We start from the raw sequence: 24,396 nt of genomic DNA on the forward strand, positions 1-24,396 counted from the left end.
TATTTTTTAACGTCACAGTGAAACATTGAGGCATTAATCTGACACAGTTTGATCAGCAGCTGTGTTTTCACTGACGTTTCACTTTGATTTGTTCAGACTGAGCAGAGAGGATCGGTTCTCTGTGTGCGCACTGCTGAGAAACACAAGCTCATTTCTGCTGTTTCATGAAAAGTGTTATGGAGGAACAAGAAGTTCAGCCTCTAAACTCTCAGCGTGAGGACTGAGTGAAGAGTTTCAGAGCAGAGAGTTTTGGCTCACAGCTTTTAGCGTCTACACAAAGAGACGATTACGCACTTGATCTGAGAACATCTCCACCTCCTACAAACAAACTCTCCTACGAGCAGCTGTCACAACCACAACAGGCAGAAGACTGGATTTCTTCAGGTCAGATTTCATGCAGGTTGCACTAAATTGTGTGTCACAGACATTGTAGTTCACATTTGTGTGACTCGTTTAAATCTTCTCCTCCTGAAAGTGAAACTCTTACAAACACATCAGGCCACAACCTGCTGCAGGTTAATGATTGATCTGAAGGCAGCTGACCTTTGAGCAGGAACTTGTGAGTCTTTTATTGTGTTTAATGCTCACAGTGCTGAAGCCTGCAGACACACCCACATCATATTATTTGTTCTCAGGAGATAACATAGAGATTTTGGCCCTTTCTCAATGTGCGTACTTGCGTTGTCGTCTACTCGTGATACGTCATCAGTCGGAGACCAAGTACTGTTCCAATTCGAAGTACGCATCAAGCCGAGTTCTCGCTCCGCCCGTTTTATCGAGCATGCATCGGTGGTGAGTTGTGTGGACTTGGTACAGCTAAATATCCCAGAATGCATTTCGTCCAAAACTCAAACGCGGCAATGGCGGACGAGCGGGGCTGAAAACTTTTAAATATTACTCTTTCTGGGTCACAAAATAAACATTTAAGTTATTTCAAGCGAGAATGTAGCTGTGTAAACTTCAAATATCTGCTCGATTTATCAAGATATCATATATTTCCAAACGCGCTCCGACGTTTTCGGAGACGTCTGTGACCCGCCAGCTCCATAGCAGACAGCGAGGTCAAGGATCATTAGAGCCGGCGAGAACAGCGGACTCCCAGCACATCGTTTTCACCCCTTTTATTAAGGTATGTACACGTATGTACATGTACACTATTTTTATTAATAGAGATTTCACCACTGAGGTTAAACATGATATATAAGTCACTTAGATCACTTCTAAATGTTAATGTTTGGCTTATTTCAGTGTTTTATTTGTTCCTGAGTAAACCGGTTTGGCTGTGATTAAAGTTAAGCTTCATAACATATTACTCACAGTTAAATTAAGAGGGGACGGCAGTAAAAACTCTGGACCTGTGACATCATCAAGTATGCCGGTGTTCCAATTGTACAAATTGCGAGTCCGTGCTCCCGTTTCCGGCAAGTCCGTGCTCCCGTGCGGTCTCGGCAAATCCGGTCTCGCCGAGAACGCGAGTACATACTTGCGTACTTAGAATTGAGAAAGGGCCTCTGACTATATCGCTCTATCGGGAGGCACCAAGATGGCGGCTTGAACAGTCGTGTTTTTTTCAGGAGCTCCGAAAGACCGCAAAATTTACTAAGTAACTTCATTCTCTTTCCACTCGAATTATAACTATGGATGCCCAAAAGGTTATTAAGAATGCAAAGCTGCAATTTGTGCCGTCAAACCCCAATGTTAAGACGTCGTCGCATGCTAAAGTCAGTGACCATGGCTATGCTAACACTGAAGCTGCCAACGTGGGCTTAAACAAGCGAGAACGGGGAGCAGACTCGGCGCCGCCAACTCCTTCAAAACAACCGCCAGAGGAGAAAAGAACAAAATCTTCAGAGAAGGAAGACGATATCTCCAATAAAACTATTTTTGAAGCCATTATGGGACTTGACAAAAAATTTGAAGCACAACTGGAGGATATCAAGGAACAAAACAGACAAAGTGCAGCTATGGTTGCCAGCTTGGCTAAGGCTGTAGAGTTTAATGCTGCAGAGATAGTTGATTGCAAACTGAAAGTTGTTAAACTGGCAAATGCGAATGAACAGCTGCTTAAAGACAATGAAGACTTGAAAAGAAGAGTGAGAGAACAGGAGCGCTACCGAATGAGGTGGTGCCTAAAACTGAAAGGGATGAAGGAAGACAAAGATGAAAACATTAGAGTGAAGGTTTTGCAAACGCTTCAGAAGATTGCCCCTGACTTGAACTTAGAAGAGGCCGTTGATATTGTCCACCGTTTAGGGAAACGAGTTGATGGCAGAAACAGAAACATCATTATTCTATTCACACAGAGGCGAATTAAAGAAGAGTTGTGGAGGCGCACCAAAGACTCTTCAACCTGCAAGCAAGAAGGCATCAGTTTCGCAGAGATGTTGCCGCAGGAGGACATACAAGATCGACAGCGCCTATGGCCTCTGGTGGAGGAAGCAAGACGTGCGGGTAAACGGGCCTACTTTCGTGGTCCACATGCCTTCATTGATGGACGCAAAGTTTAGGAAAGACAGGAGAACTAAAAATGACAAAAACTGAAATAGTGGAAACTTGTTAGCGGTCTAAGGAGCTCAGCATTTAGTACTTTTTTTTTTCTTCTTTTTCTCACGTGGTGAGTGATATTCTGTCTATAGTTCATGTTGAATGTTAACATTTGTTTTGGTTCTTTAAATGTTAGGGGTTTAAGAGAATCTGTTAAAAGAAAAGCCTTATTTTTGTACTGCAAAAGTAAAAAATCAAACTGTATTTTTCTACAAGAGACTCATTCATCTGATAGTGATGTATCTTTTTGGTCAAACCAATGGGGTAGCAAAATCCTGTTTAGCCATGGCTCAACGAGGTCGGGGGGTGTAGCAATTTTATCCAATAACTTTCCTGGGGATCTTGTACTACAACGGACTGACTTGAATGGTCATTGGTTGATTGCTGTAATGAGAGTTGAAAGTTTGTTTTTCATTTTAGTCAACGTTTATGGATATAATAATGAAAGTCAGAATAAAATTATGTTAGAAGATATAACTTCAAATATTTTTGAACTTAAAGATCGATACCCTACAGAATACATTTTAATGGGTGGTGATTGGAACATGACTCCTGATGAATGGACTGATAGATGGCCCTCAAGGACAGGTAGACCACAAAAAAATAACCTAATTATAGATTTTTTGATAAATAACAACTTGACAGATATTTGGAGAGTAAGAAATCCAGGATTTAAGAGCTTTTCTTGGTTTAAACCAAATGGAGCTTGTAAATCTAGAATAGACTATTGGCTAGGAAGTGACATCATTCTTAGGCACACTGTAAAAGTTGTGATGTCAAATGCACCTCTATCTGATCATTGCTTTATTGAACTGTGCTTAGAATCGGAAATTAGACAATCAAATAAAAGAACTTATTGGAAGTTCAATGCCAAACTTTTACAAAATGAAGACTACTGCGACATAGTCAGAAAAATTATAAAAGATATTATGGCTGATCATCTAATTGTAGGCTATACCAGTAAATGGGAATTCATTAAATTCAAAATTAGAGAATTTAGTATTCAATTCAGTAAAACCATAAGTCAAAAGCAAAGAGAATATGAATGTAAATTATTCCAAGAAATTACTTATTGCTGTAGTAAAGATGATCTAAATACCCAAGAAAGGAGTAAACTTATGGAGTTGCAAACTAAATTAGATCAGCTCTACCTAAATAAAGCAGAAGGAGCTTTTGTGCGTTCACGGGCCAAGTGGATTGAGGAGGGGGAAAGAAATTCTTCATATTTTTTTAATTTAGAAAAGAGCAGACAGAAAAGAAATTTTATATCTTCTCTGTTAATTGATGGCATTGAATGTGACGACCCTAAAATTTTGGAAAATGAAACTTATACATTCTATTCCAATTTATACTCCTCACAGTTCTCCCAAGCAGATTGTGATGTCTTTTTTGATCAAATAGATAATCTGATCCCTAAAATTGATGAATCATTTAAGGAATTATGTGAATCTGACTTCAGAATTGAAGAGTTAGATGCATCTGTTAAGAAAATGGCACTTAATAAATCCCCTGGTCCAGATGGGCTTACAGTTAATTTCTTCCAATTTTTTTGGGAAGACTTACGGGAAATTTTATTCAAAGCTATACTGGCCAGTATTGAAAAGGGAGAATTGATGTCTAGCATGAAACAAGGATTAATTACATTAATTCCTAAACCAAACAAAGATAAATGACAATTGGATAACTTAAGGCCCATAACTTTATTAAATACAGATTATAAAATTTTCTCTAGCTCAGTTGCAACAAGGCTCAAACAAGGGGTTTCAAGTATAATTAGTGAGACACAATCAGGGTTTTTGAAAGACAGGAACATTCATAATAATATCAGATTGGTTTTAGACTTACTGGACTACAATGATCTAATTAGTGATGACAGTTTTATTCTTTTCTTGGACTTTTATAAAGCTTTCGATTCAGTAGAACATCCTTTTATTTTAGAAACACTAACTCGATTTGGATTTGGGGATAAATTTAGGAAGATAATACACTGAACAAAAATATAAACGCAACACTTTTGTTTTTGCTCCCATTCCCCATGGGATGGACGTAGAGACCTAAAATTCATTCCAGATACACAATATAACCATCCCTCCCAAACAGTGGTCACAAATCAGTCCAAATGTGTGGTAGTGGGCACATCTGCTATATTGAGATAATCCATCCCACCTCACAGGTGTGCCACATCAGGATGCTGATCTGACATCATGAGTAGTGCACAGGTGTACCTCAGACTGCCCACAACAAAAGGCCACCCTAGAATGTGCAGTTTTGTCTCACAGCAAAATGCCACAGATGCCACAAGCAATGAGGGAGCGTGCAACTGGCATGCTGACAGCAGGAATGTCAACCAGATCTGTCGCCCGTGCATTGAATGTTCATTTCTCAACCATAAGCCGTCTCCACAGGCGTTTCAGAGAATATGGCAGCACATCCAACCGGCCTCACAACCGCAGACCTCGTGTAACCACACCAGCCCAGGACCTCCACATCCAGCAGGTTCACCTCCAAGATCGTCTGAGACCAGCCACCCAGACAGCTGCTGGAACAATTGGTTTGCACAACCAAACAATTTCTGCACAAACTGTCAGAAACCGTCTCAGGGACGCTCAACTGCATGCCCGTCGTCCTCATCGGGGTCTTGACCTGACTCCAGCTCGTCGCCGTAACAGACTTGTGTGGGCAAATGCTCACATTCGATGGCGTCTGGCACGTTGGAGAGGTGTGCGCTTCACGGATGAATCATGGTTCACATTGTTCAGGGCAGATGGCAGCTGAGAATGTCCCAGTTCTTGCATGGCCAGCATACTCACCGGACATGTCACCCACTGAGCATGTTCGGGATGTGCTTGACCGGCGTATACGACAGCGTGTACCAGTTCCCACGAATATCCAACAACCTCGCACAGCCATTGAAGTGGAGTGGACCAACATTCCACAGGCCACAATTGACAATCTGATAGACTCCATGCGACGATGTGTTGCACTGCATGAGGCAAATGGTGGTCACACCAGATACTGACCGGTTCTGGGTCCCCAGACCCCCAATAGCGCAAAAAACTGCACATTCCAGGGTGGCCTTTTGTTGTGGGCAGTCTGAGGTACACCTGTGCACTACTCATGATGTCAGATCAGCATCCTGATGTGGCACACCTGTGAGGTGGGATGGATTATCTTAATATAGCAGATGTGCCCACTACCACACATTTGGACTGATTTGTGACCACTGTTTGGGAGGGATGGTTATATTGTGTATCTGGAATGAATTTTAGGTCTCTACGTCCAACCCATGGGGAATGGGAGCAGTAACAAAAGTGTTGCGTTTATATTTTTGTTCAGTGTAGATATACTGTATAATGATATAAATAGCTCTGTGTCATTAGGCTATGGCACTGGTAAAAGGTTTAGCGTTAAAAGAGGAATTAGGCAAGGGTGTGGAAGCTCTCCGTTGTTGTTCATAATGGTTGTGGAGATGCTCGCAATTCTAATTAAAAACAGCAGCGTTGTTGGAATTGAGATTATGGATAATCTTTTAATAATTAGTCAACTTGCAGATGACACTACTCTTTTCTTAAAAAATGAACATCAGATCCCCCTGGTAAAACAAATAATCACTACATTCTCAAAAGCTTCAGGCTTAAAGTTAAATTTAAATAAATGTGAATTATTGGCATTAAAAGAGTGTAATTCACAATTACTGTACGATATAAAGGTGAAGAAGGAGGTAAAATATTTGGGCATCACAATTTCAAAAGATCACAAAGTCTTAGAAAAAGTAAATATTTTAGATAATTTTGACAAATGTAAGACAATCTTAAATAAATGGTTACAGAGAGACATCACAATTTTTGGAAGAATATTATTAACCAAAATGGATAGTTTATCTAGATTTATATATCCAGCTTACTCTTTATCAATATCAAATAAAGTTATTAAGACAATTAATGGCTTGAATTTTAATTTTATTTGGAGGAATAAGTGCCATTATATATCTAAAGATGATTTGGTTAAACCATACATTGAAGGCGGTGGAAACGCAATTGATTTTGATGTAATGAATGGTGTTTTGAAACTTAAATGGTTAAAATCCTTCCTAAATAATCCACACTCCATTTGGTTTTTTATACCAAATAAGGTCTTCAACACACTACGGGGTATCGACTTTCTCCTAAAGTGTGACTTTGAAATTACCAAGTGTCGAGAAGGGAAATTATTTTACTGCTATAGTTAAATAATTGTCATCATTACCATTGCATTAATAATAAAATCTGGAGTTTATTCAGGGGTTAAACAGTGTCTCTTTCAGAAAGACTGAGTTGCAGGCTGACAGGAAGTTGTATGCAGAAGTGAAAGCAGATAGTTATTTTGAGCCGCAGGCTAAGACGAGGCTTTAACAATGTAACAGATAGCTTTAAGAAGGCCTTAAGCAGTTATGACTATTTCATACACAATGCATATCTGTGCTTATTAAAGAGTTGGAGCTCGGTCAATTAATTGGGGGTCGGAAGCTTTGTTCGGCGCGATGTTCGGACAATCTATTGTGCAAGTGACTTGGAGCCATAGAAGGAATCGCAATACATGCTTACAAAATACTTATATATCAGATCATTTTATATTAAGGTTTTAGTAGAGGTTCTTGGTTAAAACATTTATTTAGTAGAAGACATACACATAGTCTCAGTGAGCTTCTGGTCTGGTAGAAGGTCAGAAGTGCAACAGGTGAATTGAGAAAGAGCATTTGAGGACGAGACACAGACAGTAGGTGAAGAGGTGACACAAAGAGCATGTGAGGTCGTGACACACACACATAGAGTTAAATTTATTCAGAGGAACCGTTTCTTGGTGTCTCGGCAAGAAAGAGGAACAATTCATTTTAAGATAAGAACGGAAAGTACCAAGCCATGAAAATAGAAGATGGTTTTCTGGGTGAAAAGTCATGATGATGTTGATCTGATCCATGTATAAAATGTACCTGTGACGCATGAAGGGGCGTCAGTAAATCAAACCCTGATGCTATAAAATATCTGTTCATGCTTTGATTAAGTCGAAGACTACTTCCTGTCTGCGTACAGAGTTGTCTTCCCACGCGTGTATTCATTAAAATCATTGTTGGACCAAAGACCTTCTGGACCATGGGTGGTGTGTACTCTCCTTCCTCAACTTTGAACCTTAACATTTGGGGGCTTCGTCCGGTGGTTGAGGAGGGAGAATTGGAGGTTTAGATGGAGAAATTTGGTGGTTTTAGGTGGTCTGACGGGCAGACATGAATTCCAGTGGTCTAAGTGAGTGGGCATAAGCCGGCTTATCCAAAAGGTAAGGCACTACCTGTTGAATTATTTCCAAAGTGTGCCAAATTGGACATGATAAAATTTAAGTCTACTCACTGAAGTTACTGGTGGATGTCTGTTTTGATTTTGATGAAAAATCTCATGAGTTGAAGCAGTTAGAGTTCTGCTAAGAAGAATGAAGAAATGAAAGCAGTAAAGTCTGCTAAAGCAGTTAGAGTCTGCCAGGAAAAGTTTAAATACTGGGTTGCAGTCCCAAAGAAATTGAGTTAGAGTCTCAAGTAGTTTGGTAGGGTATTTGGTCATTTTGTGGGTTAAAGTCCCGGTTGGTCATTAGGTCAGACCTTTGTGGGTCAATTTGTGGGTCAGAGTCCCCATTGTCCATCAGGGTCGATCTGCCTCAGTTATACACTTGTTTCGGGTGTTGATTGTTGTTTCAAAGTATTATAAATTATTTTAGAACGGCAGTTCGAGTCTGCTAGGAAGCGCAGAGCCCGGAGGTTACGCTCCCTCCTTGTCGTGGACGCGCGACATTGACCTCTCGGCGAAGAGGGATAGTTCAGTGTGGTTTAACTGTGGGGTACAGGGCATCCTGGAATTAAACTAGGAGTTAGAGTCTCCTTACCGTTTGGAACGGTACCTGCGCTTTTTTGGACAGGAGAAGTTGGACTTCGGGCGTGTAACTTTAACTTAACACTTCGAGGTAAGCCTTGGCTGTGAAATGCCAAAAATAGAGCTTCAGGTAAAGTTTGGGTTGGTTGACGCTTTTAAATTGAGTTAGGGATTTTAGAAATGAGGCCAGAAACAGTTAAAGTCTTGATACTGGTTAATTGGTCGCAAAAAACTCAGGGAGTTTATCCGCTGGGCGGTTATTTTAAATTTGTCTAAAATTGTGTAGGCGCTAAAGCTGACAGATCTGACAGTGGTTGTAAATATAAGACGTCGTTGTAATATAGAATAATAAAATTTGGTGTGAGAGATCTCTGTGTGTCGAGTCAGTAATGCACTGACTGCCTGCTGCTATTTTTAGATGTGTGTGTGAGTGTGAAAATGCAAGGCAAGGCAAGGCAAGGCAAGTTTATTTGTATAGCACAATTGAACAATAAGGTGATTGAAAGTGCTTTACAGAGACATTAGAAACAAGAACAAATAAAAAGCATGATTTAAAATTGATTAAAACAAGCAAATAAACTAACTAACTAACAAACAAACAAACAATCAAAACAGTATATAAAATCAAAACAGATAAAATCAGAACATGCTTAATAATGCGAATTAGTAAGCAGTGAACTGTTTAAGCCACAGTTGGTTTTACAAATACTGCTGCAAACATTGTTGAGTGTGTGTTTAAAATGCCATTCATGTTTATTAGAGGACTATAAATAAAGTTTTGAGTTGCCGTAGTGGATGTATAGTAATTGACTGAGTTTGGATGTAGATATATAAATATATTGAGTGCACTGTATATACTTAAGACTAACACATCACTTTCAGTAGTAACTGTTCTCCAGCATTAGTTGCTGGTGGGTTTTATTTTTTCAATTTCTTGTGTGTGCGGTGAGAATTAATGGAGGTTTCAATTTTTTGTTTGTTTGTTTTTTACTTGCTCTTTTTGATTATGACAAGCATGTCTAAAATACTCTTAGGAAAGTGTGTTGAGTTATATTCCTTAACTCTAGTCACAGTTTAAGTGTGAATGCGGTGACTAGAAGCTTTGACATGATGAATAAAGGTGTGAGAGGTATTTCTTGGGTGATGTAAAATAGGACGTTTTAAAGTTTGAAAGTGTTTTTAATTTGAGAGAGGCATGAGTGATGTTATAAGAGTTTAGTTTATTTAAAAGGTGTGTGTGAGAGGATTATGAAATCATTGTGTGAATGATGCTACATTTTAGGTCAAAAGTTAGTAGAATTACAGAGGGTTTGTAGATTGTAAATACAAAATAAGTTTGATTAGCCTGGAGAAACAGCAAAGCAGTTTGAGCTGCTCTGAGCAGCTGCGTGCGGTGTGTGTGTAACAGGAAATGGTGTGGGTGACAGGAAGTTTGCATGCCCATATAAGGTGATGTGTGAACAGAGGAAGTCTGAGAGAGAAGTGTGTGTGTAGGCAAAAGGCAGAGTGTGTGCGTGAAATAAGGGAGTATTGTTTTTACATGAAGGTTTAGTAGAACTAAAGTAGAACGTGACAAACAAACAAAAGAAGGTAAAATGAAGAGAGAAAATAATGTGGTTCCCTGACCGGGAGAGAAAATAACTGACAATTACATTAATGAATAGAAAACACACATACACAAAGTGCCATATGTGAAATTATTCTAGGAAGGAGTCAGAAGTGAGGTAGTTTAATACAAGATGCAATGAAGGAAGCAGCTTACATTCCTTTAATTCCCAGAGCCAGTGTGTTCCCTCCCCTGCCCACTTGGGCCCCGTATCAGGCGAGTATGGAAGGCTGGATAGCCCATGACGGGTAAGATCCCACCTCGAAACCCTGGGACAACCTAAGGCAGGCACAGTCACGATTACTCTCGGCTTCAGTAAGAAGACGGGACCTGACGGGTAAGGCCGCTGGGCTAGGGTGGAGGTGGAAAGTGGCAAGTGGAGCCCTACCTTCTGGCTGAGGACAAGGAATGCTGCTATTTAAGGTAGGAAATCAGAATTTGGGTTAGTAAATTTGGGGAGGAGAAAATTGACTGTTTAAAGGCAAAATTATGAAGGAGTCTGACACACTGCAAAAGCACCATATGCAAATTCACACACACAAACAGAAAATGCATTAAACTTATAAAGACAAGACAAGCTGATGGAGTTTAATGCATAGACACTGATTAAACCTGGCTAAGAACACAAACATAGGCAATGAAGAACAGCTTGCTATTTTGTATGAATAATACAATGGTGTGAATGTTTAATAAAATACATTTGAGTTTGTAATTGAGGAATAGAAGAAGCCATATGACAAAGGGAGTTATGAAAACAAAAAAGTGATTAAAGTAGTTTTAAAAAGAGTGACTTAGGAGTGCTCTCGTACTGAGTGATCAACACTAGTGATCACTGTTGGAAGAAATAAAATGATTTAATGAGTTGGGAATGTTTAAACATATGTTTCTGTTGTTACAGCTTCTTGAGAGATGACTCAGTATGCAAATTAGCTGGAGTGTGTGGTGACGAAGGAACTTCCTGAGTGTGTGTGTGACTGTGACTTTCAGGAAGAGGAAGCATAGCAGAGACGAGAAGTGCAGATTGGGGTAGGGAATTTATAGTTTAGTGATTATATGATGTCGTAAGGGGTCTTATGCTGAATTTAAGAGTATAAGGGGGTGATTTTTGTTTGCAAATTGAGTGGTTTTAATGAGACTTTTGGTGTATTGAGGAGGTGAAATTATGTGGTGGCAAGATTTGTGTGTTTAAGGTTGTTGTGGTAATGGGTTGATTCGGTCAGTTAGGTTTGGGTTGTTGGTGTTTTTGTTTTAAATAGAGGGAGTTTTAGGAAACATGGACATGTCTAAAATTGGGCCCATTATTTTGTAACAGTGCACTTAAAGAAAACCTGTCAGGTGATTTTGTTTTGTTTTTATGAGCTAACAATCAGCTCTATTTTTTCCATTTTTGTTTTAAGCAGGCCTGCAACAGCGCTGAAAATTCTCGGGGAGAGCAAATACAAGGGGGGCTTTCCAGATTACAATTGGCTGAGGAGAGCTACCTGGGGACTATTCAGGTCGTAAGTCCCTGTAAAAAGGATTTTATGCGAGTCAATCCAGTCCAAAAGCATAAAGAAATATTTTCCTATGGAAAATAAAAAATGACTGAGCTCATTTTGCTGAGGGTGGAGAATCTGACGCGGGAAGCTCCACCATTAGCAAATATATGGTGTGACTGCATGTGAGTGAATGTGTGACTGGATGAAGGTGAGGATGAATAAATGTGGATAAACAATTTGCTTTTACCAGAAAAATTTTTGTTTTGTTGACTGGGGTTAGATTATGGGATTATAGTATATTGTTGGGAGAATGCCAAATGCTAAAGGGGAAATATTTTTGATGTAACTCAGTCACCATTAATTGAAGAAACACATGACTGATAACTGTTCTGTTTTAAGTTTATTTTTATGACATAGATTGGATCATGAGTGGGGAAAACTGAGCAGTTTTAAGTTTTGTATAGTATCTTGACACATGAAATGTATCAAGATAAAGGGGGGTTTAGGGTTTAATAATTTAATTGTTTAATAATTTAGGATCATTTCAGGACCTTTTGGGTTTTTGATCATTTGGATATGGTAAAACTGAAACTGAAAAAAATAAGAAATAAGGAAACCTAAATCGGGTAAGCTAATAACACAAACCAGAAACGAGGATGCAGGGAGGTCCGGGGAAATACACCCAGAGAACATAGGGAGATTACACACAGGTGGGAAACACAGGTGACGCTGATAAACATAACGAGACAGGGCAGGAGTGAACACAACATTACGCATACTGACGAGAGACTGTCAAAGTAAAACAGGAAGTACACAGAGGTTCAGACAGGAGGAGAGAAAGCACGGGGAGAACACAGACATAACAGGCTGGGGGAAACATGGAATAAACACAAAGAGAGACGAGAGCTCATAAATACACAGAGGGGCACAAGGGGGTAAGAGTCACAAAGGGAAAAAACACTTAGGGAACACCACAACAGGACACCTCAGAAAACCTGGCCTAAATAAGGAGCGAAAATACAAGGAACCAAGAATACTGGGCCAACATGGCCCAGGACCATGACAGAACTGAATCCTGTTTAGAAGATACAATGCCGGTTTTTCAAAGCCGTGAATAAATATTAGAGGGAAAATTAGTGAGGGTTGAAGGAGTAGAACAGGTTTGATTTTTTGATCTTTAGAAGAAGTGGTTATAATGTAGGCTTACACATACAGATATTACATAGGAGGTATTTTTAGGATAAAGGGGGAGCTTATAGATAGAAATGATTTTTATACATATTGCATTTTGTGCTTTTAAAGGAGTTGTGGCTCAAATTTGTCTCTGGAGGGTCACGAGCCTTTGGCTAGCGCTATGATTAGCCAATCTACTGTGAGGATAATATGAGTTCATGAAGGATTGCACACGCTTACAGACACAGAGTTAAGAAACACACATGACAGTATTGATTCCAGGCAAAAGGCCTTAAATTCATTTAGCTTTTAACTGAACTTAAAGAAGGACCAAAGAGGAAGGAAAGCATATATTTTGGTTAAGTCTGATAAATTAGAATTAGAAGGTATTGTTACATTAAAGGGAGCAAATGAAATAAAAAAGGCTATACCAAAAACAGGTTATAACATAGGAAATGTGAGGTTAAAATGAAGTTAACACATAGGAGTTGTTTCAAGGCAGCATTTAGCTATGATGAAATGTATACAGGAGTAATTGCTTATATGCTTAAACTTAATTGATTAAAGTGGTTGTTTTCTTTTAGAGTAGAGGAACTTGCAGCAGCGACAATTTGTGCACAGGATGTTGATGATCAGATAAGGGAAAAATAGAGCGAGCAACCGGACGTGGAAGCAGGGCTTAAAGAGTTCTAAAGGGATGAGTAACGTTGAAGAGTATACATAAATACAAGTCAATAAGTTAAGAAGATAATTAGGATCAGGCTTTTGATTAAAGAGTCCCAGATAGGATAAGTTAGGGAGATGCAGGAAAAGGTGTTTTGTTTCTTTTGCAGAAGATCGATCTCGGCGACCACAGGAGGGGCGAGGATCCTGGAGATCTCGAGGTTCGAGACCACCAGAGAAGGGTCTGCGTGAGGACACAATGTATTGTGACCTCTGGTGTTCCAGAGGTCATGAGAGGGAGTGTCGAGAAGGGAAATTATTTTACTGCTATAGTTAAATAATTGTCATCATTACCATTGCATTAATAATAAAATCTGGAGTTTATTCAGGGGTTAAACAGTGTCTCTTTCAGAAAGACTGAGTTGCAGGCTGACAGGAAGTTGTATGCAGAAGTGAAAGCAGATAGTTATTTTGAGCCGCAGGCTAAGACGAGGCTTTAACAATGTAACAGATAGCTTTAAGAAGGCCTTAAGCAGTTATGACTATTTCATACACAATGCATATCTGTGCTTATTAAAGAGTTGGAGCTCGGTCAATTAATTGGGGGTCGGAAGCTTTGTTCGGCGAGATGTTCGGACAATCTATTGTGCAAGTGACTTGGAGCCATAGAAGGAATCGCAATACATGCTTACAAAACACTTATATATCAGATCATTTTATATTAAGGTTTTAGTAGAGGTTCTTGGTTAAAACATTTATTTAGTAGAAGACATACACATAGTCTCAGTGAGCTTCTGGTCTGGTAGAAGGTCAGAAGTGCAACAGGTGAATTGAGAAAGAGCATTTGAGGACGAGACACAGACAGTAGGTGAAGAGGTGACACAAAGAGCATGTGAGGTCGTGACACACACACATAGAGTTAAATTTATTCAGAGGAACCGTTTCTTGGTGTCTCGGCAAGAAAGAGGAACAATTCATTTTAAGATAAGAACGGAAAGTACCAAGCCATGAAAATAGAAGATGGTTTTCTGGGTGAAAAGTCATGATGATGTTGATCTGATCCATGTATAAAATGTACCTGTGACGCATGAAGGGGCGTCAGTAAATCAAACCCTGATGCTATAAAATATCTGTTCATGCTTTGATTAAGTCGAAGACTACTTCCTGTCTGCGTACAGAGTTGTCTTCCCACGCGTGTATTCATTAAAATCATTGTTGGACCAAAGACCTTCTGGACCATGGGTGGTGTGTACTCTCCTTCCTCAACTTTGAACCTTAACACAAGCTACCTGCTAAACTCTCTGAATTCCATAAACAGGTCCTTCTTTATTGGAAAATGTTATTTAAACATAATTTCACTCCACATAATAGCCCAATTTGGAACAATAGATATATGCTGATAAACAGAAAATCTATTTTTATTCAAGATTGGTTATCAAAAGGTGTTTGGGCAATTGCCCATTTTGTAGATGAGGAAGGACATGTTCTAGGACATCAAGATTTTTGCCGGAAGTTTAATATCCAATGTTCTAAAAGTAAATTTAATCGGGTTATAAAATCCATTCCATTGTCACTTAAAAACATAGTTGTAAATGATATAATATATTCTGACATCTCCCCCAAGTTAAGGCAATTATATATAGATGGTATTCGATTTTGTGATGTTAAATGCAACAATAAGTTTCTTAGATCTTCATTAAGGAGACTTTATTCTCCAAATTTACTTAGACGTAATTACATATTAAAAGATTTCCAAAGGAAAGAAATTGAAAAAATAAGAACTGATTATATCACCTTCCCTATTCCTCCTAAAGGGAAAGAAGTCCAATTTAAAATCTTGAATAAAATTTACCCGACAAATAGACTTCTTAGTGATAGATTCAAAATAGAAACAGGTAATTGTGCATTTTGTGAAACAGAAGAGGAGGATTTGGATCATCTATTCTTTTTGTGCAATTTTATACAAATATTTTGGTTGGATTTTCATACCTGGCTTTATTCCAGTGGGATTCAAATTACCCCATTTACCCTAAATATGATAATGTTTGGAGTGTTTTTGAAAGAAAAGAAAGCTAATTATGGTGTTAATGTGTTATTAATCTTGTGCAAGCATTTTATACATAAATGTCGTTTTTTTAAGACTAAACCAACACTAGCTTACTGGAAAAACGACTTAAACCTGTTGGTTAAATCTTTGACTTTAGTTAAGAAGAAAAAGGCTGCTTCTTTTATTTCCTTTATAGAAGATTTTGATTTAGTGAGTTAATAATTTGTTGAATTATGTGACCCCATCTTTGTATTTTATTTTCACTATGCATGAAAGTTCCTAATATGTAAGAAAGGTCTATTCTCTGAATCTGTAATATATGGTGCATTTTGTTTGTATGTTTATATTACTAATAAAAAAAAATAAAAATAAAAAAAATAAATATATATATATTAGGGGTGCAACGATACACAAAATTCACGGTTCAGTTCGGTTCGATACTTTGGTGTCACGGTTCGATATTTTTTCGATACAAAAAAAATGTTCATGCCTTTTTAATTTGTCATTTATTAAAATTATAAATATATATTTTAACACAAAAGTACAGTTTTTAAATTTAACCCTAACCCTTGTGCGTGTTGTTTTTTAGCTCGTCATATTGCAGCCACAGAAATTCTTTTGTCCATGAAACCATAAAGCTGCACTTTCTTTTTGCCTTATAGTCTGATTTGTCATAACTTCTCCGTTTTGTGGTAAGCTTTTCTTTGGCTGTCACTTCTTCACCCTGACCTGTCTTATTTGGCTCAGCAGAACTAAAATATATATCTGTCTGTGAAGGTTCTCAGTCATCCAGGTCATCGTAGTGAAATATATATCCTGCCGCACTCACATAAGCTCAGCGATTCTCTGCGCGATCAACCTCTCACATGTTTAAGCTGCGGGAGATTTCACTTGTCATGTTTGCATAGTAAGCTAACAATTAATAAGACGATGTCAGAGGAATTGGTGCACAAATTATCATCACTCACAGATCAGTGCTGTCGCTCTCTATACACAGTTCGCGCGATTGCAAAGTGAAAGCAAAAAAACAAGCGCAAATTCAAACACGATTTCAATATGTCACATATTGACAGTGGCTCACCCAATGACATAATTACCCAGCTACATTTCTGAAAGAATGCAAAAGCATTGACATATATTTTTCCTTCCTACAATAGCCCGACAGGCAGGGCAGAGATAGCCCCGGGACGTCGGGCTAGCGATATTGCGAGCCCTGTATCTGATTGAGGAATCACTCATCTTTGGAAAAGAGAGTTTATTACAGAGAAATGTCTCTTTCCAAAATAAAAGCTATACTATCCGCTTCTTCTGGGCTATATTCTCAGCAGCATATTAAACATATCAGGTCTCCATAAGGAGAATCCTGTGCTAACAGCTGTCTAAATGACTCGGCTAAAGTTTGTAGCATGCATGCTTGTTTTTGTCTTTGCACTAGGATGATGTCGGTGTAAATGTGCAGTCATATTCGTTGTGTTCCCACTAGTGCTTTCAGGTTAATCTCGTTGAAATAACCTTAACGCCACAACACGGCAAATCTCCGTTAACGAGCTACCCTATACAGAGGGGCTAGACGGCCAACACGTTAACGAGCTAACTGCGCTAACACACTAGCTCCCACCCATGTAATTGAGCATTGCATGGCACATCCAACATACTGTTTTACTTTAGTCCATGACTCGCTTACCTTCAGGGTCATACGTCACATGAAAACCAAAATAATTCCAAACGCCAGATCTGAATGAGGGTGGGGAGGTCCACTTCTGTCTCGCTAGCTTGCCCTGCGCTCTTCCTTCTGACCATGCTGTCTGTGTTGAGTGCTCAGTGAATCTGCGTTCGACTACTCCGCCTAGGCTGCACTCTCGAGCCTAGGCGGAGTAGTCAAATGTAGATTCACTGAGCGCTCAACACAGACAGCATCGTCAGAAGGAAAGTTGATAAAATAAATTACAAATTTTGTATTGTTCTTTTTTTTTTCTCCCCTTTGGTTTTCTTTCTTTCTCTCCCCCTCTTTCTTTCATTCTTTCCCCCTGTCCTATCCCACAGTCATGTCTGTCCCGTTTGCAACTGAAAATAAAATTAATTCATAATTATAATAAAGGTCAATCAAATGGACCAATATGATGATCCACTTAAAATAAATCCTCTTGGCATCTTTCTTGGCCTCAAGACAACAATTCTGATGGCTATAGATCCAAATGGGACACAAAAAAAAAAAAAAAAAAAATTGAAAAAAATTGTATTGTTCGATACATATGCGTACCGAACCGAAAGCACTGTATCGAACGGTTCAATATCGATACGAATATCGTTGCACCCCTAATATATATATATATATATATATATATATATATATATCGCTCTATCGCGATAGCGCATGTTGATGATGTCATCAAGCTGTGCCTTTTTTGGTCTAAAGCATCGCAGCGGCTACGCTGGTCGTGTCCAAATTCATGGGCTGCATCCTCCTGAGGACCCGGCCTTCGCGGTCTACGTGGGCCGGGTCCTCAGAAGGTCGAGTAGGCCGGAAGTAAACGGCCGTGAAATTGGACGGTCTAGCCTTCAGATTAGCGTCACCGCTGTCTCGGTGGAGTTTAATAAACTCAGCCGTCTGCTCCTTGCTATCTAAAATATAACAGGACACTGGCATAAATTCTCGACTGTCTCATACTTCTGTTTAATCAGTTTTCTGTTTCACGTTTAGTCAGCTGTGTAAAAACCAAGGAGGAACCCACCCGGGGGATTAATAAAGTTTTATTTTATCTAATCTAATCTAATAACTTTAATCTTAGCCAAACCGATTTACTCACGAAGAAACAAAACACTGAAAAAAAGCCCAACAATAAAATTTTTAGGTTGTCTAAGTGACTTATACATTACGTTTAAATCGAGCAGCGATAGTCCGCGGTGATCTGAAAATGATGTGCCGGGAGTTGTGCCGTTCTCGGCCGCATCAGTAACCCTCGAGCTCCCGGCTAGCTGGGTAGCAGACGTCTCCGAAAACGTCGAAGCACTTTTGCAAATATGCGATACCTTGATAAACCGAGCAGATATTTGATGTTTACACAGCTACTTTCTCGCATGAAAATATGTTAAAAGTTTATTTTGTGACACAGAAAGATTAGTATGAGTAATTTTAAAACTTAGTAGCGGCCGCCATTGTTGGAAACTGGAGTTTGGCTGGGCCGCGCTATGAATTCTGGGATATGGTAGGCCACGAAGGACACACCCGACCCATCCTTCAAATTCGGGGAAAAGGAGGACGCATTTGTCGGCCGCATTCGGAGGAGTCTACGAATTTGGACAGCCTTCGGCGCGTCGCTGTGACGTAATCGGTCTACAAATGCGGCCTCAGGAGGATGCAGCCCATGAATTTGGACACGACCAACCATTATCCTCTTCAAATTATGGCGGGCGACAGTCATAACAAAGAGATAAAGCACTTTTGAAATACGGGGAAAGCCAAAAACTGCACTTCCTCCACTTCCGTAACATTGATTCATTAATGTTGAATTCTCTCGCAGCTGCTCTATTCCCATGTTGTTGCAGTATATTAATCAGAATCAGAATACTTTATTGATCCCTGGGGGAAATTATTTTTTGTTACAGTGCTCCATTTTAAACCAACATTAAGACAAGACAGACAGGCAGGCAGGAATGATTTACTGTGTCGTTCAGTGGTGCTTTTCGGTAACCTCAGTCTCTCACTGAATGTGCTCCTGTGACTGACCAGCATGTCATGGAGTGGGTGGGAGGTGTCATCCAACATTGTCTTTATCTTGGACAGCATCCGCCTCTCCGACACCACCTTGAGGGAGTCCAGCTCCATCCCCACAACATTGCTGGCCTTACGGATTAGTTTATTAAGTCTGTTGGCATCTGCGACCCTCAGCCTGCTCCCCCAGCATGCAACAGCATAGAGGATCGCACTGGCCACAACAGACTCATAGAAAATCCTCAGCATTTTCTGGCAGATGTTGAAGGACCTCAGTCACCTCAAAAAATAGAGACGACTCTGGCCCTTCCTGTAAAGTGCTGTGGTGTTTTTAGCCCAGTCCAGTTTATTGTCAATGTGTACTCCAAGGTATTTATAGTCCTCCACAATGTCAACACTGACCCCCTGGATTGAAACAGGGGTCAAGTGTTTCCTGGTCTTCCTGAAGTCCACGATCAGTTCCTTGGTCTTTGCCACGTTGAGCTGCAGATGATTCTGCTCACACCACGTGACAAAGGAGTCGACCACAGCCCGGTACTCTGTCTCATCATCCCTGCTGATGCATCCAACCACCGCAGAGTCATCAGAAAACTTCTGAAGATGGAGGTCTCTGTGCAGTGGCTGAAGTCTGTGGTGTAGAGGGTGAAGAGGAAGGGGGAGAGGCGGTCCCTTGTGGTGCCCCTGTGTTGCTGATCACCTTGTCAGACACACACTGTGGGAGACGTACATATTGTGGTCTTCCTTTCAGGTAATCAACAATCCAGGACACCAGAGAAGCATCCACCTGCATCGCTGCTAACTTATCACCCAGGAGGGTCGGCCTGATGGTGTTGAAAGCACTGGAAAAGTCAAAAAACATGACCCTCACAGTGCTCGCCGGCTGGTCCAGATGGGTGTAGACACGATTGAGCAGGTAGATGATGGCGTCCTCAGTTCCGAGACGAATCATAACTAACCTCGTATTGTGGATGGATGATTTCAGTTGTTCTCCTGACTGAAGTTTGGCCCGTGTACAGCATCCTGCTATGCGATTGCATTTGTCCCTGACCACCAGAATCACTCACGTTAACTTTTATCGAGTGGAAAAAGAGTTGGGGTTCATCCTCCAGCTTCACTGTGCTAATGTTATGCTAACATAGCTGTGTCGCTAGCAATCACGTAGCACAACATTATATACCAGGTAGTCCAACTTCAGTAACCCTGCAAACGCCACTGCTGTTTAGTTTTCTGTCTTCATTTATGGTGGAAGTGATAGCAGGGCTGTACATTTGAATTAGTTTCAAAAATCTCTCAGTCAGAACATGGTATGAAATGTTTAGGTGTAAACTAGCGAGCTGACTTCCTGTTAACTTCTAACTCCGTTAAATTTAATAAATTCTGTTTTCATGGATGTTAAACTTAATTGTTACACCTGGTAAAGCAGCAACGCTGATGATTTTATTAAAGATGAAAGAATTTAGACCGTTTTTAACTCTTAGTGTTCGTTTGACTTTGGGACCTGAAGCTGTCGGAGTTTTAGACCCAGATTACTCCGCGAAGCTCCTCACCACGGCAGCCGTAATGCTCTGACAATCCATCAAGCAGTGCGGCTTCGTAGCTTACCAAAGTTCTACTAAAACATTTTTTAACAGATTTCTGCACGCCCAAATCGGTTCGAGGTCAGTAAGCACAACCAGAATTCATACATAAGGCACACTCTTGATTTTTGAGAAAATTAAAGGATTGTAAGTCCTTATAGTGTGGAAAATATGTTATACAGAAGAAAAGAATATATCGCGATATATATTGTTACCGCACATGCTTCAAATTATACCGCGATATGGATTTTAGGCCATATTGCCCAGCCCTAACTCCCAATTTATTTACAACATTTGAAACATACAGTGTAGCTCCGTCAGAACACTCCAAGGCCAAGTGAAAGTGCTGAGAGGGAAAAAAATCATGATTAATGATTTATTTAAACTCATAAGTGGGTGCAGCAGCTGAGCTTTGACCTGTGAGCTGCAGCTTAAGCTTCTTTTATGGTTCAGTGTTTAATGTGTAAACTGTTTATCACTGCAGAGACGCCTACAGGCTATCTACTGTTCAAAAGTGAATTGTTATACACAGTGTGGCAGCTGACCTTTGACCTGTGAGCTTCAGCCTCTTTGCTGAGTGTTTAATGCTCATCTATTGAAGCCTGCAGACACACCCACACACCATCTGATTCGTTCTCAGGGTTGTTTTCTGTGTGTTGGAGTTGGAGCAGAAACCTGCTGCAGGTTAATTATTGATCAAATTAATATCACAAAAGGTGCAGCAGCTGACCTTTGACCTGTGAGCTTCAGAGTCTTTGCTGGTGTGAAGTGTTTAATGTGACGCAGCCTGCAGACACAGACGACTGCTGACGGAGAAGAAGCAGAGGATTTTCTGTTTCTACACAGACCTGGTCCAGGCAGCAGAGAGCTGCAGAGTGAAGACGTTCATTGGAAGAAGCTGAGTAAGTTCAACGTCCTCTTTGAATCCTGGATCAGGAAGTGAATATTTGGTGTTTAAATAAGGTTTCTGTCTTTGACTCAGTCTGCTGTCACTTTGTTTCAGAGAGAAAAGGAGATTTTAGATTAACTGGTGTTCCTGCTGCTCTAGCATTAAAGGACAGTATAGGTGACTGCGCTGATGCCTGTTTATAATTTCACCAAAGCTAATAAACTGTTGGCTAAATTTTCTTGTTTTTAGATGTAAACAGAGGTGAGAGGAGGAGATAATAAGGATTAAATATTATGCTGAATAACTAAATTCTGCTAGTCTGTGACGTAACTCCCAGCAGCATCGCCTCATTTCTTTGACCTTTAACATGAGTTAGCTTAGCTAGCAGAGCAGCTATCTCTGCTGTCTGTCATGTGACCGAGTCAAGTGTGTGTAGTAGACTTGTTAGCATAGCTAGCAGGCTGACAGAGGCTAGCAAACTGTGTGAACACTTTGTAAGAGGTGAGCAGTAAAGAGAAGGATAAGGAGCTCCTCCAAATGCTGATAATGCACTTAACCTGAATTTTCTGCTTGTTACATTATATGTGATGTTCAGTCAAAAACAATTACTTAAATTAACATTATTATTAGTATTATTATTATTCATAACATGGCTCCCTACTGTAGTGGTTTGAACAACTGATCTGTGGTTATTGTGTCCCTGCAAATTCAACAATGCGCCTCAATGCAAAGCATCAAATAAACATTTTTATTATCAAGTCATTCGACCTACTGGTTGAATCACCGTAGCTCTGACAGTGAAGCACACTCATTTTTATTGGTAGTCACCTTGTGAGCAATGTTCCCTCTAAGCTGCGCACGTGCGCAATTCAACCTGCCAACACGGACGATGATGCAGTTCTACACTGCAATCATCGAGTCCATCCTCACCTCCTCCATCACCGTGTGGTACGCTGGAGCCACTATCAGGGACAAACAGAGACTGCAGCGTGTTGTGCGCTCTGCTGAGAAGGTGATTGGCTGCAGACTCCCATCTCTGCAGGACCTGTACACCTCCAGGACACTGGGGCGTGCAGCCCGGATCTCAGCTGACCCTTCTCACCCTGGACACAGTCTGTTTGACCTGCTCCCCTAAGGCAGGAGGCTCCGGTCCATTCGCACCAGAACCTCTCGCCATAAGAACAGTTTCTTCCCCTCTGCTGTTGGACACATGAACAATAACCGTATGACTGTCCCCGCCACAAACACAGGACCCTACGCTGTGTCACTGCATCATTCATTCCATGTTTGGCACTGATCACCACCTGCACTCATGTATATATCTTTCTACGTAGCACTTTTAATTCTTATTCTCATGTATATATCTCATGTATATCTCATGCACATATCTTTCTACGTAGCACTTTTAATTCTTATTCCTACTTTTATTTTTTTCATGTCTATTTAAGCGCAATTTATGACAGTTTGTTTGCACTGAAGCACCGCAGCAATTTCCTAATGTTGTAAACCTGCTCAACATTTGGCAATAAACCCCTTTCTGATTCTGATTCTGATTCTGAATTGCGCACTGTTGGCACGGTCTCTGCGCAGAGAAAATCTGTGTTGCGCACACAAAAAGAATTCTAACCTGAATTGAAATTAAAGTAAACCAATCAAAACATGGCATTTAGTTGTTAAGAAACAGAGTGACGGCGTGTTTGAGATGTGAGAGATTTGAGGCGTTTAGAGCAAATCTTGTGTAGTTAGTGTGTAGTTAGTGTGTAGTTAGTGTGTAGTTAGTGTGTAGTGTAGTCAATAGTGTTGTTGTGTGTGTCAGAACAATGAGGCGACTGCTGAGTGTTACAGCAGTGACACATCTGCTGCTGTCAGGCCTGCAGGTATCAGGCTGTTGTTCTCCTTCATCTCATAGAGGACAGGAATTATTTTTTGGAGCGGCACAAATAATTTGTGTGGCATCAGATTTGATGCAGAACAGCTGATTGTTCTGTAAATAGTTTGAAATGTTTATTTTAAAAAAACACCTTGGCTGCATTTTTAGGTAAACAGCTGCAAAAAACTTTGTTTGCATAACTCAGTTACTTTTTTGAAGAAGTAACTATATAATTAACTGCCCAACTGTCAGGGGTTTTGACATTTATTTTCACAAGTAAGAGAAAATAAGACACTTGCAGACCAAATCAGAGAGTTTTAAGACATGCGCATGGGTGTGTGCCTCTCAGCAAAATCACACACACAGAATGCATGTCTTGTTCCTTTATTTATATGTACAGCACTTTGTGAAACTCTGGTTTTATGTTAAAGTGCTTTAGAAATAAAGTTGGTATGGTATGGTATGGTATTTATAGGGTAAGAAACTGATTACATAGTACTTCCTCTTTTCAGTTACAGGAGGAGAGTTCAGGCATTATCTCAACCTGTCTGACCTTTCAGACTGGGGTAAAGAATACAGAAGTTTATCATGCTTATCTGACATCACAGATACTAAAAACGAATACATTGCGTTTGTGTTAACAAATAGACTCAGTTACGTGAAAATATATGAACACTAGAAAATAAAACACACTTGATTATATTGTATTTGAATATAAAGCACATTTGATTATACTTGATCATATTGCATAATAAAAATCCTCTATCACCAACATTGGTCATTATTTACTGTATGTTGCAGACAGAGTTACAGACTCTCTCCCAGACCACAGACTCATAATACAAGTCAGAGCTTTATAAAAAAAAAAGAAAGTTGTGTTTTCAAAATTGGAGTTCAAGTTATTTTTTTCCTTCCAATAGTGTTAACATACTACACACGTCAT

The 24,396-nt window shown here is 39.9% G+C and overlaps 1 protein-coding gene and 1 long non-coding RNA gene across 2 annotated transcripts in view; one reads left to right on the forward strand and one right to left on the reverse strand.

Annotated features, from left to right (window-relative positions):
* Positions 1 to 24,396, forward strand: part of LOC112432912 (protein NLRC3-like) — a 414,611-nt gene that overhangs the window by 192,825 nt on the left and 197,390 nt on the right. The window lies entirely within an intron of this gene.
* LOC112432910 (uncharacterized) overlaps positions 1 to 24,396 on the reverse strand; it is a 232,358-nt gene that overhangs the window by 169,260 nt on the left and 38,702 nt on the right. The window lies entirely within an intron of this gene.

The sequence above is a fragment of the Maylandia zebra genome, unplaced genomic scaffold (assembly GCF_041146795.1).
Source record: "Maylandia zebra isolate NMK-2024a unplaced genomic scaffold, Mzebra_GT3a scaffold11, whole genome shotgun sequence".
NCBI classification, from domain to species: Eukaryota; Metazoa; Chordata; class Actinopteri; order Cichliformes; family Cichlidae; genus Maylandia; species Maylandia zebra.